Source organism: Sminthopsis crassicaudata, chromosome 4 (genome assembly GCF_048593235.1).
Source record: "Sminthopsis crassicaudata isolate SCR6 chromosome 4, ASM4859323v1, whole genome shotgun sequence".
NCBI classification, from domain to species: Eukaryota; Metazoa; Chordata; class Mammalia; order Dasyuromorphia; family Dasyuridae; genus Sminthopsis; species Sminthopsis crassicaudata.
The window spans coordinates 321,134,327-321,147,678 of NC_133620.1; the positions used below are offsets into that span (position 1 = coordinate 321,134,327).

Genomic DNA, 13,352 nt, shown 5'->3' on the forward strand with positions numbered 1-13,352 from the left:
TATCGGGCCCTCCTAGTAGATCCTCCTAATTGAATCCTCTGCCTGTGTCACCCTCGCCACCCGCTGCCCTGTTTCCTGACAGAACACAGCCCAGTGATGTTATTCATAGTAGTGAGGAAACTTTACATTCAGTCCGCTCTAGGTGACATGCTTCCCTAGATGGTGAAGAGTTTACTGATGGGTCCAGGTTTTTGGAAGATGGGCACAGATGGCTACGAGACTCCATGGTGACGCTCAGAAGTACTTAGGGGGCTAACCCTCTCTCCTGGGGAGTCTCTGCTCAGAAGGCCGATCTCCCTATCCTCCCCAAAGCTTTAAATTGGGGAAACGATTGAGAGGGAACTTTTACACTGTTTCCAGAGCTCACATGCTCATTGGGGCGACAGAACTGCAAAGAAAGGGAATCCTGACAGCCAGGACTTCACCATGAAGTGTGCAGCAGAAATTCGAGATTGACTGCAAGCCATGGCCCAACACAGAGTCGTCAGTAATGTTTGGAAAGGGACATCAGAGGGGCTCTCATTCCCCTTGAGAGGTAACAGGCTTGCTGAATCTGCTAAGGGGCTGCTGCACGTTTACCCTCAGGCACGACAGCCCTGCTCTCCAAGCTCCCCGACTCTTAGACACCTTCTCAGAGGTCCCAGGGACAGGCCCAAGCTCAATAAGAAAAGGGCACATCATCTTCCCCCCCCCCCCCGGGGTCTTTCAACTCCTTCTGGCCAACTTCCACTCCCACAGGCAAGCCAGCATCCAATTCTCTTGGACCTGCCACAAATTACTCCCTTGGGAAAGAACAGCCTCCACTCCCTGTGTCCAACCTGCCTCCTCTCTGCCCACAAGCTGCCAGCAACCATTAGGCCCCTTTGTCAGCCTGGCCAATATGTCCCCAAAGAAAGCCTGATGGTGCTGGTTACCACCCCTCCCCCGCAGGCCTCTCTTGGAGCACCTGCTCCCAGGAAGCCTGCCTCTCCTGCCAGATAGACTTTGGCCAGAGGCCCCATGGCCATTTTTCTCAGTTCCCACAGTCCTTTCTTTGGGTGTAAATGGCTCCCTTCATCAGTAGATCATTGGAACTGGCCCAAAACAGCTCCCTGTTGAAAAGATCCACATCCAATATTTTATGTAAGATTTTTGCATCAATATCAAAATCTGTAATTTTTTCTCTTTTGGTTTTTCCTGCTTTATGTAATTAGTACCATAGAAGTAATTAGGAAGTACTCCTTCTTGACCCCTTTTCCCAAGTAATTACATAGTATTGGAATTTATTTTTCTTTAAATGTTTAGTAGAATTCACTTATGAATGCATCTGGCCCTGAAGATTTTTTTCTAATAGTTTGTTCAGTTTCTGTTCCTAAAATGGGACTGCTTAAGTAATTTATTTCCCCAATTTGGCCAATTGGCAAAAGCTTCTGTTGGGTAATGAAGACAACTCTGTGCAAAGCACACATTCTTCCTTTGATATCAGCTGGGTCAGAGTGTGGGTTGGTCCATATGGAGGGTCTTTCTCCTGGAAGTGACAACTAGCCTTCGTTTGTGGAATACAATGGCCTTTTCCCATTGGCAGAGGCTTCTGTTGGGCAGGAGAGACAACTCTGTGAGGGGCAGATATTGTTTTTGGGTCAGTGCATTTGGAGTGTGGCTTGGTGAATTTCCATCAATTGGGGCAATTCGACCTGCACTGGAGGAGTGCCGTGGCCCATTGACACAGGATTCTGGGGATCAGTGGAGCAGGCTCCTTGCAGCCTCACACCCGTTTTTGTAAGAGCACAGATAAGACAGTTTGCCTTCCAGTTTGGAGGGGTCATTTTCCCAAAGAGGGGCAACCTGACCTGTCCTCAGATAAACAGCACACTTGGCACATCAGGCACAGGCTTCTGTTTTTCAGTGCAGCCAACGCTTGCAGCCCTCACATTCAGCCTTTTGTGGAAGAATTGGACTGTTTGTTCTTGATTTTGGGGTGTCCTTTTCCCACAGAGGAGCAATCTGACCTTGCCTTGAGAATGCGGCAGACTTGATCCATTGGCAGAAGCTCCTGCTATTTTTTAGTGGAGGCAACACTGTGCAGCCCTGTCATTGAGGACTGTTATTTTAGAGTTTGTGGGGTGCTTTTCTAGCAAAGGAACAACTCGTCTCCTGGGTGTCCTGCCGTGTGGGGAGAGACTTCTGGTGTTGCAGAGCGGGGCTCAGTCTGTGCATGAAGAAAGCAGCCTATGAGGAAAGGGGAAGGAAGCAAATAGAAGAGGGAGGTTGGCAATGACAGCAGCAATACAGGAGCTTTTGGAATGGAGCTGGACCCTTTTTCCAAGTTGCTCTTGCTTGTGCTGTCCCTCATTTCACACTTAAGGAAGCCCAGGGGACAACTTTGTTACTTCTAGGTTTTCTTGTCAACCATTTATTTCTACAGAGTTGTTGGCATAGAGCGATCCCTTTAGACTGGAGCTTCTCCAGGCCAGGGCCTGGCTTTGGCCATTCTTTATATCCTCCCTGCTTTCTCCCCCCCCACTTTAGATATGTATGATAGACCTTCGGAGAAAAGTAAATGGAGATAGAAAGGAGTTTACTTTTTTTTCCTCGAGGTTCACAGAATCTGTACAAAAATTGACCACATATTAGGACTTAAAAACCTCAAAATCAAATGCAGAAAGGCAAATATAATGACTTTTTTTTCAGATCATGATGCAATAAAAATCCTATGCAATGGAAGGCCAGGGAAATATAAACCAAAAATTAATTGGAAATGAAATAATCTAATCCTAAAGAATGAATGGGAGTAAGAGTCTTAAAAAACAAAACAAAACAAAACAAAACAAAAAAAAACAAAAAAAAAAAAAAAAAAAAACTAAGGTCTGCTTTTAGGGCAGGGGAGGTTTTCCAAGCTTCCTCTACAAGCTGAATTTTGGGGGCTTAGTCTTTCTTCAAAATGGTATTGTGATTCTGAAACTGTGGGAGATAATTACTTTTGCCTTATGCATGGTTAATCTGTTTATTCTGGGTATGATATCTTGGGAATTTGTTTGAATATTGAACCATTAATAAACAAAAAAAAATTTTAAAGCACTATTTGATTTGGTTTAAAAATAACTTGTTAAAGCAAAGTTCTGATAACTTGCCTGAAGAGGTTATATATCCTTCTAATTAGTTGAAGTATGTTACCTTCTGAAACATATATTGGGAAATTTATAAATATTTTAAGTTATGGTTTAAAATTTTGTCAGCTCTTTCGAATATGTGTAAAAGCTTTGTATTTAGCTCTTAGCTATATTGTGAATCTTAAAAGGTTTGAAAAAAAGAAAACAAAGGAAAGAAGAGAGGTGATTTTACATACATGGGACAAGTAGGATAGATTTCCTGAAACAACTGACAGTTTGAATGAAATATCTAATTAGAATCACCTGGAAAAGTGTTGATTTTAAGTAATTTAAATGCAGTGTATATTTATTTTTTGATAGGTTATGTTATGTTTGTGGCTATCGTGAAATTGATAATTGTGTAGGAGTTAATTTTTAAGTTGTTAAGGGTTATTGGTTTTGGAAGCATGTGGGAATCGGGAGGAGAGAGAGATGGGATGTGTTACAGGGGGATAGTGTTGATGATTGAACGAGAGAAAGCATGCTGGAAAAGGGGAAATGAGTGAAGTTGGACAGAAAGAGGCAAGTCCCTTAATGGGAGAAACTTGTCATTTGTTTGGAGAAAGAAAACTCACTGGCTAAATAATGAGAAAGACTTGGCACTCTAAAAGTTAATTATGAGAACTGGAGAGGAGAAGGTGAGGATTTAACTCACTCTCCTTCTCCCTGGGTGTGGCTGCTTCTTAGAAGGGAAGACATACTGCAGCTGGCTCTTTGCTGCAGAGAACATTTTATTGTTTAAAGGAACAGCCTCCATTACATGGTATTAATCACTGAATGTTTCATTTTTTTCAAGTCTATGACTGCTTTCAGGCAAAGTCATTTTTGAGGATGTAGCATAGATTCCACAAGTTCTCTGAAAGTGATTATTTCTACCATGGTCTCCATATGTCTTCAGCATATTATTTAATGTTTATTTAAGTGAATAATGGTCTCCTTGTTTAATGACTATGATAACAAATGTGATCCAGAACTTTCTTGAAGTATTTGCAGCAGGATTTTTATCTGAACTGATGGGATATGCCCAATTTTTTTATGGGATTTTTTTGTTTTATATACACCTTGTTCTACCTCTTATTTATATTTGCAAAGGTTTATCGGGAATCCTCACTTAGAGAAGGATGAATTAATATTTTTTAGAATGAAAAAGTTATTAATGTTATTTCTGATAATGCTCCTTTATATGTGATTAAGATATCCTATGACTTTTAATTGAATGTCTGGAGTCACCTTAAAGTGTACCCCTTATTTAAAGGGACTCTGAAAGTAATAGATTTTGCCTTTGTCCCTTTGGACATGTTTCTGCTATAGACAATATGCAATTTGGACTTGTTCTATGTATTGGGCATTTTAAAAGCAAAATGATTTAAGTAATGCTGACCTTATATATAATTCATCTACATTGATATGAACAATGAGCTGTGAACTTTCTTGGATGACTCCGTTACTCTTATCAATATAAGGTCATGGTTAATATCTGTTTAGGATATGACATCCTTGAGATCTGGATCCATCTGAAGCTTTCATTCATGAGGTTTCCTACTGGAGGTCAAATCTGTCGGGATTGCAGCTGATATTATTTGGGAGCTTTAAATTCAGGTATGAATGTCTGATAGATCATCAAGTCAGTACTCCACCTCTGACAGGAAGTGGGACAATTACCTGAAGCATAACGAGTTAAGGCTCCTTTATCCTGTGTCATCTATGTGCTGAAGAATCAGTTTTGACTGATTATATTATATTGTAACCATGTTCTCCTGCTTTTTTATCTTAGAGCAGATTTCTATAATCAGCACAAATAGTCAATGAAAACCATTAATACACTTCAATTACGTAATACCTGGCTGATTCCAGTCTGACTATATGTAGTCATTATATCCTTAATGATTAGGTGAATGAGTATTTAACCTAGTCATCCACCAGTTAGTAGATAACGTGTGTCTGTAGCTAATAAGAATCATAAAGATTCCTAAAACAATGTAAGAATAATTGACACAATGGTCTGTGAGACCTCACTGGTATTTTGTTTATTCACAGCTGACACAGGTTTAACATTTGTCTGTCCTGTGAGACCAGCATGTTTCCCTATATGGGAAGCTACTGACCAATCTATATTGGCCTCTCCACATCTTGCAGCAGTCCTTGTGGGCCAGTCTTTCTATCTCAGACTACTCTAACCCTTATTAGATTTTTCTTTTTTTTATTCTAGATTTTGGTCAACTTACAGCTGTATTGACGTGTTCCAGGACCTGGCTCAACTCATCAGATGCTTCAATGCATTCTAGCACACCACCCCAAGAATTGGGAATTTGTAGGATGATTCAAGTCTACGCCCATTCTCAGCAGAAAGCAGTTTCAGAAGATGAGACCATCACCCCTGCTTCTAATGGACTTTGAGCCCCATTGATTTAGGGGGAACTGGGCCTGGGTGATGAATGACTGGGTCCCCTGTTGCAATGTATTTAGGATTTAGGATGGAAATATTGGGTTAAAATTTTGGCAACTGTTGCTGAAAAGCATGCTTATAGTAAGTTGTTGTATTAGGAATTGGACACAATGTTCCCTTCAGAACATGTAATTATTTGAGGGATCTTTACAAAAGTACTAGAGCAGCAAACCCTTACTGTACTAATGCTTTATGTATAGGAACTTCTATTCACTTTCAGGATTTATATGTGAGATGGCTACTTGACAAATGGAGCCCTCTGATGTCTTTGATGAAACAAAAGGGGGAGATAAGAGATATGGGACCCTGCAAGCTGGTGGATTTACCTAGAAGCACTTGAAAGAATGGGAAAACACCTACATCAGATAACTCACTAGGGGTTAGATTGAAGGGACAGCAGCCAAGGGAGAGGTGGGAAGTGAATTTGACAATTGTTAAACCTCAGGCAGCAGGTTCCTGTTAACTGTACTTTTTTTTTTCTTTTTTTTTTTTTTGCTGAGGCATTTAAGGTCACACAGCTAGGAAGTGTTAAGTGTCTGAGACCAGATTTGAACTCAGGTCCTCCTGACTTTATGGCTTCTCCACTTTGCCACCTAGCATTCCCTGTAGATTCATTTTAACACCCTAGCTGGGATGTATTTGCTGTCTCTGCTTTAATTTTGAATCCCTTATTTTGTTGGAATTGCTCTGGCTGACTCAGTTCCTGGGACCACTTCTCAATCTACGTGCTATTGGGAACAACCCCAAAATCCTCAAGTGTGCATGCTTTCACACCCTTTCTGTGTTCTAGTAGGAGTATTCCTTAGCCTGTCTGCTGTTCTAGGCAGGGATCAGGGAGCCACTTCAGGTCTCACCCTCCCCCCTTGGAGCCTCTGGGACAGCCCTGGGGTGCTCCCCTTCCCCTCCAGGATGGGTTAGGATTGGCTAGCACAACTGCCTTGAGCACTGCTCCGCCCCACAAGCTGGGCTGGCTTCAATTCTGAGGTGGGCACGGCCAGTCTCTTGGCCCTGAGGCCTTGGAGGAGTTTTTTGTGCCAATAGCACCCAGGGGTTCCAAATATGGGTAAAGGGGAAAAGAGAGGGCAGGGGGAACTCCCTGTTTCCCCTGGCCTTGCAGGAGATGTAAGGGTTTTGTGGCTTCCTTCGGCATTGAGACAAAATGTTGTTCCCTGTCAAGTGGTAAAATTTTGCTACATGGACTGTTGAAGAGTAGTGCCTTGGCTTTTTGGCATACACTTCTCGTCTCGAGAGAAACCAGCTCCTTGTGGGCTTCTCTTCACTGAAAAGGCTGCCCTGTACTTTGTTGGTTCCTTCTCCCTAATAGGGACAATAGGGTTTGTTCTTATCCCAAGGGCAGACTTGGCCTCTTGGCACAGGCTGCTATTGAGAAGCATCACTTCTGTAGGGCTATTAGCCTGTGTGTTTGGGAGATCGCTTTTCAAGGAAAGGAGGTATTCTCCTGGGAAATAAGTTGCCCTATGGGAAGGGGCTTCGACCACCCAATGATGGGGCCAAGTCTGTGGATGAAAAGGGCAAAATATGAGCCAAGGGGAAAGAATCGGGAAGAGAAGAGGGAGGGTGGCAAAGGCAGCAGCAGCAGTACAGGGAGCAGGGATGGACTCGGATACCTGGCCTTTGGCTTAAAGCTGGACTCTCTGCAACCGGCTCTTGCTTGTCCTGTCCCACCTTTCACAGTTAGGGAAGCCCAAGGGACAACTTCCTTACTTTCAGTTTTCCTTGTAAACCACTTACTGGTACAGATTTGTGTCCATGGAGACTGGGAAGTCCCCAGGCTTTTGTATCCACCCCATCCCCAGGACATAGAAATTGAATATTTTTTGATATTCTTTCTCCTAAACTCTCTGCACTCTGGCTTCTCTCCTCCTCATTCAGATGAGTTTTACTCATTGAAAAGTGAAGAAGATAACTTCTGTAGTGCAAAAGCTGAAAGACCACAGTCTAATTCTGATCCTTCAGCATCTCTCTGGCAGCATTTTTAGAAGTGACTGCCTTTTCTTCTTCAGGATACTCTCTTTTCAGAGTTTTCACGATTCTGCTCTCTCTGGGTTCCTTACTGACTTGTGTGCCCTGTGCCTCTTTGACTGGATCTTTATTCATGTCATGGACCTGTCGCCAGTCACCTTTCTCCTCTGTGTGCTCCTACTTGGATGTCCTGGAAATTGATGAGGCCCCAATTGTCATCTCTGGGCAAACACTCCCAGAGATGTTGATGGGGCTGGAGTCTCCCTCCTCAGCTGTGCTCCCCAATTCCCATACAATATCTGTTGCACATTTTGAATCTGACCCAATTTGCAACTGAATATCCATGTGTCCAAAGCACATCGCATAATCTTGGTTCCCCCAAACTCACCCTTGTGTGAAATTCTCAACTGCAGGCACCCAGCTTTGCAGGGTCAGTCTCCCCTGCCCTTTTCTCTTACTTAGCCTACATTTCTTCTATTTAGTTCTGCACGTTCTAAGTCCTTCCTCTACCACACTCCTCCCCCACATGCTTTTCTTCACTCAACTTGCTATCAACCTCATGACCCTGTACAACTCTTTCCTAATGGATTCCAACTGTTGTATTAGGATTATGCCTTCTCATGTGACTGTCTCTATACTCTATTGATCTGGTATGTTCTAGTTTATATTTTATATGTTTATTGACCTCCCGTTAACAATGAAGCTTTTGTATCTTGAACAAGTATTGCTAAATGTTGGTTGATTGATTCTCACCCTTGGGAACTATACTATTTCTTTTCCCCATTGAGCTGCAGATTTCAGCAAATAAGTGCAAAAACTGTTATTTCCACCACTACCCCATCCACCCAACTAAAGGAGTAGCAGGCCCACAAGGCCCTAACAGCTAATGTAGCAGAGCCCAGGCCTTGCTTTTCTGTGTTTACTATGGTTGGGCAGGAAGGAGAGCCAGCCTGGACACAATGCATGAAAGGGATCGATTCTTTCAGGTTCCTTTCCCAATTTCCCCCTTTCTCCAATCCATTTTGCCCCTCTCCTCATTAAAGGAAATGGAAGGGAGACAACTGAGAGGCTCCCTTGTTTGACCACAGGAAAACTAAAGGGATGAAAGATAATAGCCAAGTTTCTGTAAGTCAAAAGGATGAATCTCTAAAGCTCAAGTTGATTTATTGGCTGGGATTTCAGGTGGCATTTTCCTAATGGAAAGTGGGTAGCCCCTTCCTGACCAGATCACAACATTTTTTGGGTAGTTCCAATATTCTTTGATTTCACAACAACCTATGGACCTATCAGGCTCATTAGTGCATTGGGTCCCATCCTGCACAAAGAATTCTCTCCTCCTAGTATTCTCAAATGCACAAGAGACAAGGTCATAGTAGTGAGAGTGTGTGCATCTATATAGATACATAGATGTATATACATAAAAGCAAAAAACATGAAACTATCATCCAAAGTCAGCTATTTGTGCTGAGTTGATCAGAGGAGACTCCATTTTAAAAACTTTGCTTTTAACTTTGAATATCAGGCAGGGAGCCTATGTAAGATGGTGATGGCACGTATTCCCTAATTGGCTTTCTTCATTTAAAATGTGGACTAATCAAATGAGGCAGGACTAACCCCATCTCCTTTGAAATATGAAGCAAACAAATTGTGTTTTCTGTTGCTCACACTTTCCATAAAAAGCAGAGCACAGATTAAATTCAGTGTATATTACCTTGAAGTATTAATAAATTTGTTTTGTCTTATTTTCTGAGCTTGCTGTATTTTGACTAGTATTTCAAGGCCTACTCTAGATTTATGATTCTAGTAAGGCTAGCCAGGATGTTGGGGGTGTGGCCCTTTGCCCTGAGATGTGGTTATCCCAAGAATCAGTTACTCTGATTTGGCGGCTACTACTTAGGTCTTATTGAGTGCCAGATCAAAGTAGATTAGTCTGTGAAGGAAAGTGGTTGGAGAATTAAATTTCAAATATTTCACTGATTGACTATTCTGTTTCTTAGACTGTAAAAATGTTTTCCCAATTTGTTACTTCCCTTCTAATCTTGTTTGCATTAGTTTTGTTTGTGCAGAAACTTTTTAATTTGGTGTAATCAAAATTTTCAATTTTGTGATCAATAATGGTCTCTAGTTCTCCCTTGGACACAAACTCCTTCCTCCTCCACAAGTCTGAGAGGTAAACCATCCCATGTTCCTCCAATTTATTTATGATTTCGTTCTTTATGCCTAAATCTTGGACCCATTTTGATCTTATCTTAGTATGTGGTGTTAAATGTGGGTCCATGCCTAGTTTCTGCCATACTAATTTCCAGTTTTCCCAGCAGTTTTTGTCAAATAATGAATTCTTATCCCAAGATTTGGGATCTTTGGGTTTGTCAAACACTAGATTGCTATTTTTATTCCCTATCTTGCCCTGTGAACCTAACCTATGCCACTGATCAACTAGTCTATTTCTTAGCCAATACCAAATGGTTTTGGTGACTGTTGCTTTATAATACAGTTCTAGATCAGGTACAGCTAGACCACCTTCACTTAATTTTTTTTCATTACTTCCCTTGAAATTCTCGACCTTTTGCTCTTCCATATGAATTCTGTTGTTATTTTTTCTAGGTCATTAAAATAGTTTCTTGGAAGTCTGATTGGTATAGCACTAAATAAATAGATTAGTTTGGGAGTATTGTCATCTTAATTATATTCGCTCGGCCTATCCAAGAGCACTGAATGTCTTTCCAATTATTTAAATCTGACTTTATTTTTGTGGCAAGTGTTTTGTAATTTTGCTCATATAATTCCTGACTCTCTTTGGTAGATATATTCCCAAATATTTTATACTATCGACCGTTATTTTGAATGGAATTTCTCTTTGTATCTCTTGCTGTTGGATTGTGTTGGTAATGTATAAAAATGCTGAGGATTTATGTGGATTTATTTTGTGTCCTGCAACTTTGCTAAAACTCTAAATTATTTCTAACAGCTTTTTAGCAGAGTCTTTGGGGTTCTCTAAGTATACGATTTTCTTTCTTGGCTAGGCATTGAGCCTACTTTTTCCCTTCCAAGAGGGGAAATGTTGTTGGATGGCCTGTTGAAAAGGTGTGTTTTTGCCCTTTGGCATATGCTTGGAGTCCTCAGAGGAGCCAGCTCCATGAGGGCGGCTTTCTTTGTTGGACTGGCTGCCCTGTATTTTTCTGGGTCCTGCTCCCATATTGGGAAAATCCTGTTAGATCTGATCCCCAGAGAGGACTTGGCCCTTTGGAACAGGCTGCTAACAGGCAGCAACACATTGGTAGGGCTGTTAGCTCTTGAATTCGGGGGATCCCTTTCAAAGAAAGGGGGTAATCCCCTAGGCAATATATTGGCCTGTGAGGAGGGCCTTTGGCCACCCGATGGTGGGGCCAAGTCTGTGGATGAAAAAGGCAAAATATGAGCCAAGGGGAAGGAATCGGGAAGAGAAGTGGGAGGGTGGCAAAGGCAGCAGCAGTACAGAGAGCAGAGAAGGACTCAGATACCTGGCCTTTGGCTCAGATCTGGACCCTCTGCAACCGGCTCTTGCTTGTGCTGTCCCACCTTTCATACTTAGGGAAGCCCAAGGGACAACTTCCTTAATTTTGTGAGGGATAGAAAATCCTATCCAAAAATCACTACTCAGAGATCACTCGTAGAAAAGCAGAATTATTTACTAGAATCTTAAGAAGCGGACCCCATCCTGGTCTGTGAGACAAATTCACAGGAGGAGAGCGCCACTCCCTTGAAAATGTTCACAAATTTTATACATTTCAGACAAAGAACCTCCAAAATCCCACCCCCCATAAGTTGTGATTGGTCATGCAAATCTGCACCCCCCCAAACCACTCCCCCCCATTTGGTCAGTGGCATGCAACTGACAAGGTGATTTACAGCCTCCTCTTCCTTGGACAATGGAATGCAGCCTAGGCCTTCACCTGACTGGGGCCTATAGGTCTGGTTTCCATTAGCTAGCAGTCTCTGATCACTATGTGCTTAATCTGCAAGTTCTTCACCATATCTTACTCCACACACTTTCAGTTTTCCTTGTAAACCACTTTTTGGTACAGATTTGTTTCCATGGAGACTGGGAGGTTCCCCAGGCTTTTGTATCCACCCCACCCTCAGGACATAGTGCACACTGTTTGACCCACAGTAGAAATTGAATGTTTTTTGATATTCTTTCTCCTAAACTCTCTGCACTCTGGCTTCTCTCCTCCTCATTCAGATGACTTTTACTCATTGAAGGGAAGTGACTGATAACCTCTGTAGTGCAAAAGCTGAAAGACCCCTGTCTAATTCTCCTCCTTCAGCATCTCTCTGGCAGCATTTTGGGGAGGGACTGCCTTTTCTTCTCCCTCAGGATACTCCCGATTCTGCTCTCTCTGGGTTCCTTCCTGACTTGTGTATCCTGCTTGGCTCTTTGACAGGATCTTTATTCATGTCATGGACCCCGGGGAATGACTCCCTTATGCCTCTGTCACCAGTCACCTTTCTGCTCTGTGTGCTCCTACTCGGATGTCCTGGAAATCGATGAGGCCCCAATTGTCATCTCTGGACAAAACACTCCCAGAGATGTTGATGGGGCTGGAGTCTACCTCCTCAGCTGTGCTCCCCAATTCCCATACAATACCCGTGGCACATTCTGAATCTGACCCAATTTGCAACTGAATATCCATGTGTCCAAAGCACATTGCATAATCTCGGTCCCCCAAACTCTCCCCTTGTCTGAAATTCTCTACTCCGGGCACCCAGCTTTGCAGGGTCAGTCTCCCCTTCCCTTTTCTCTTACTTTGCCCACATTTCTTCCATTTAGTTCTGCAGAACCTAAGTCCTTCCTCTACCACATTCCTCCCCCAGAGGCTTGTTTTCCTTCACTCACCTTGCTATCAACCTCATGACCCTGTACCCCTCTTTCCTAAAGGACTCCAACTGTTGTATTAGGATTATGACTTCTCATGTGACTGTCTATATCCTCTGCATTGATCTGGTATGTTCTAGTTTACGTTTTATGACTTTATTGTCCTCCTGTTTACAATGAAGATTTTGTATCTTGAACAAGTATTACTAAATGTTGGTTGATTGATTCTCACCCTTGGGAACAATCCTCCTCCTTTCTCCCCATTGAGCTGCTGCTTTTTCCTGGGGGAAAAAAGAGTCAACAAATAAGTCCTAAAAGCATTTATTGCCACCACTACCCCATCCACCCAACTAAAGGAGGAGCAGTCCCACAAGGCCCTGATAGATAATGTAGCAGAGACCAGGCCTTGCTTTTCTGTGTTTACTATGGTTGGGCAGGAAGGAGAGCCAGCCTCAACACAAGGGATGAAAGGGATCAATTCTTTCAGCTTCCTTTCCCAATTTCCCCCTTTCTCCAACCCATTTTGCCTCTCTCCTCATCAGTAAAGGAAATGGAAGGGAGACAACTGAGAGACTCCCTGGTATGACCATAGGAAAACTAAAAGGATGAAAGATTATAGCCAAGTGTCTGTAAGTCAAAAGGATGAATCTCTAAAGGTCAAGTTGATTTATTGGCTGGGATTTCAGGTGGCATTTTCCTAATGGAAAGTGGGTAGCTCCTTCCAGACTGACCAAATCACAACATTTTTTGGGTAATTCCAATATTCTTTGATTTCACAACAACCTATGGACCTATCAGGCTCATTATTGCATTGGGTCCCATCCTACACAAAGAATTCTCTCCTCCTAGTATTCTCAAATCCACAAGAGACAAGGTAATAGTAGTGGGGAGAGTGTGGGTCAGAAGGGTCAGAAAGAGGGACTTGAAAGTGCTAACCTAT

At 42.5% G+C, this 13,352-nt stretch overlaps 1 long non-coding RNA gene across 1 annotated transcript; it reads left to right on the forward strand.

Annotated features, from left to right (window-relative positions):
• On the forward strand, positions 1-5,976 carry LOC141541318 (uncharacterized). Its single transcript, XR_012481745.1, has 3 exons — positions 1-535; positions 4,614-4,727; positions 5,338-5,976. It is a non-coding gene; the product is annotated as an uncharacterized LOC141541318 (long non-coding RNA).
• The last annotated feature ends 7,376 nt before the right edge of the window (positions 5,977-13,352 follow it).